We start from the raw sequence: 2931 nt of genomic DNA, 5'->3' as shown, positions 1-2931 counted from the left end.
GACAAGTCATCTTGAGCCGAACACCAGATCTATTGGCTCCATGCCTCAATTGTCTTACGCTGAATGAAACAGCATCAAGGAGTAGCCGATACAACAACCCGAGTGCTCGTCCCTCAGTGAGATGCGTCCTTGGTCGCTGCCGGCGTTTGTCAAAAAGTCGAAAGATGAACAAATCAAAATCCACCCTACACGATGGCTCCGCTTCCTCCCGCTCCACTCCCACCAGCGCTACCGCTGTGCTCCCTGGCTGTCACGAGCGCCCTAGCTGTCTCCTCAGCCCCTGCTGAGGGAGTCCTGGACTAGGGGGTCCTCGGTTGTCCGGGATATTTGATATGGGCCAGACTGATGGGCCGTGTAGATACAAGGCGGAAGCCCTTCCCCCGTGTCTGGGTAGGACTCTCCTATGCGTGGACGGCAAGATTGGTCTCCGGATATGTAATTTCCATCCTCTACAAACTGACTTTGTGCAACCCTAGACCCCTCCGGTGTGTATATAAACCGGAGGGTTTAGTCCATAGAGGCTATCAGAATTCACATAGGCTATACAGCTAGGGTTTAGCCATTACGATCTCAAGGTAGATCAACTCTTGTAACCCCTATACTCCTCAAAGACAATCAAGCAGGACATAGGGTTTTACCTCCATTAAGAGGGCCCAAACCTGGGTAAACATCGTGTCCCCTTTGTCCCTTGTTACCTTCGATCCTTAGACACACAGTTCGGGACCCCCTACCCAAGATCGGCCGGTTTTGACACCGACATTGGTGCTTTCATTGAGAGTACCACTGTGTCATCGGTAGAAGGTTCGATTGCTCGTTTGATCATCGACAACGATGCTGTGTCTGGGGAAACCTTCCTCCCTGGACAACTTTTCGTGTTTGGTGGCTTCGCTCAGCGTGCCAATTCAACTAGTCGCCTTGAACAGATCGACAGCTACACTCCTGCTCACCAGAACAGGCTGGGAAGCCTGAACTATATCGCCGATATCCGAGGAGACTTGATCTCCAGCGGGTTCTTGGCCTCGACCGCCGTTCCTCACCCACATGAAGGAAGCCTGTCAAATCCACCACGAGGCTCCGTTCAAGGATCAACTATCGTTCCTGCCCTGGCCTTAGATCCAGAGCGGACCACCTTGTCCGAACGCGGGAGTATGAACCCCACCGGACCCTCTCCTACTACGGAGCTCCCTGTCGGAGACCCAGAGGCGAACATATTATCGACAGACCTGGAATCAAATAGGGTTCTCCTTGTTGTCAGGAAGCCGAATTCACCTCTGGATGTTAACTCCAAACTCTTGAGGTCTGCGTCCATTGGGCACGGCCGAGCGGCATTCACCAGGCCCAGCTCCGCAGATCCTCAGCCACCAGTCCAGTTTTCACTTCTAAGCGAAGCTCTGGACTTAATGCGATCTCTCGCCATCAGAGAAGTGTCGCTTCTGAACTACGCCGAGCCCGAACTAGGGGCTGAGTGCGGGGAATTTTGCGTCCCACCCACCACACACTTGGTAGCCATTGTCGAGGACTTAACCGACATGCTAGACTATGCCTCCGAAGACATTGACGGTATGGACGATGATGACAGAGCCGACCCAGGCTAAAACCCGCCTATCACCGGGTGTTGGAGGGCCACCTCTACATACGACATGTATATGGTGGATACACCCAAAGAGGACGACGACGGCATGCAAGACCCGATTGAGAACAAGCCCGTCGAAGCACCACCAAAGTGCCGACATCAGCGGCGCCACTCACGATCGCGTCGGGAAAAGGACAGTAATACTGGAACCGGAGACAATAACACCCCGGACAACGCCAAAGACTCCGGCCGCCCCGTCGAGCCTGCTCTCGAGCAGGTGAGTGGGAAGAAAGACAAGTCAACCTAGACGAACCTGTCGATCGCGAGGATTCGGAGGATAGTAACTATCTACCGGTCTCCGAGGAGGATGTTAGCCTCGGTAACGAGGATTTCATCATACCAGAGGAACCCCTCGAACAAGATAGCTTCAAGCGGCAGCTCATCTCCACCGTGAGGAGCCTGAAAAAGAAATGACAACAGCTTCAAGCCGAACATGATACGCTCAATGACAGATGGACCAAGGTCCTGGCTGCCGAAGAATACGGCCTTGAGCGTCCAGCAAGTTGCTATCCAAAATGAAGGCTACTACCACAATTTGACAATGAGGCCCTTGAGCCAATACCGTCAAGATATAATCATGTTGACGAACCGGACCGACCAACACGTGTACGGGACAAAGTGGCTACCTATGACGAACACCAACCCGCGCCACCTCGCCGTCGCGACAAAGAGGTAGCGGCTCCGGGCTATACCCATGACCTATGACAGGACCTGGACAATAGAGTTGGTCATACTAGATCAATCTACGGATCACGGGGAGATGCTCCAACACGAGACGAGGGCCATCAAGCTTGGCGTGATAAGCATAACCAAACTCGGGCCGAACACCGAACACGGATGTCATCCGAACTCCGTCGTGACGTTGCCCGATACAGAGGCGCCGCACACTCCTCGTGCTTTACCAGGGGATAGTGCACCATTATTAGACAGTGCGCCACTACTATTTTCCCGCCTTCAAAATTCAAAAATACTAATGGCGCACCATGGCCTATACTAATGGCCCACCAGTGGCCTACACTATGGGCGCACCATGGCCTATACTAATGGCGCACTGCCTGGTGCGCCGTTAGTATACCAGATACTAATGGCGCACGAGTGGTGCGCCATTAGTAAAAAATACTAGTGGCGTGGTACTAGTGGCGCACCAGTAGTGCGCCATTAGTAGGCAAAACTGGTGCGCCACTAGTAGGCCTTTTCCTAGTAGTGGGGGGAAACATTTTTTTGCAAAATACGGTGGCCCGTCCGGTGGGTCCCTGCTATTAGGTGGAGGAATCATTATTTTCCGTGTAATAAGGAGG

This window comes from Triticum aestivum, chromosome 2D (genome assembly GCF_018294505.1).
Source record: "Triticum aestivum cultivar Chinese Spring chromosome 2D, IWGSC CS RefSeq v2.1, whole genome shotgun sequence".
In the NCBI taxonomy this organism is placed as follows: domain Eukaryota; kingdom Viridiplantae; phylum Streptophyta; class Magnoliopsida; order Poales; family Poaceae; genus Triticum; species Triticum aestivum.
This window is presented reverse-complemented; position numbering follows the sequence as displayed.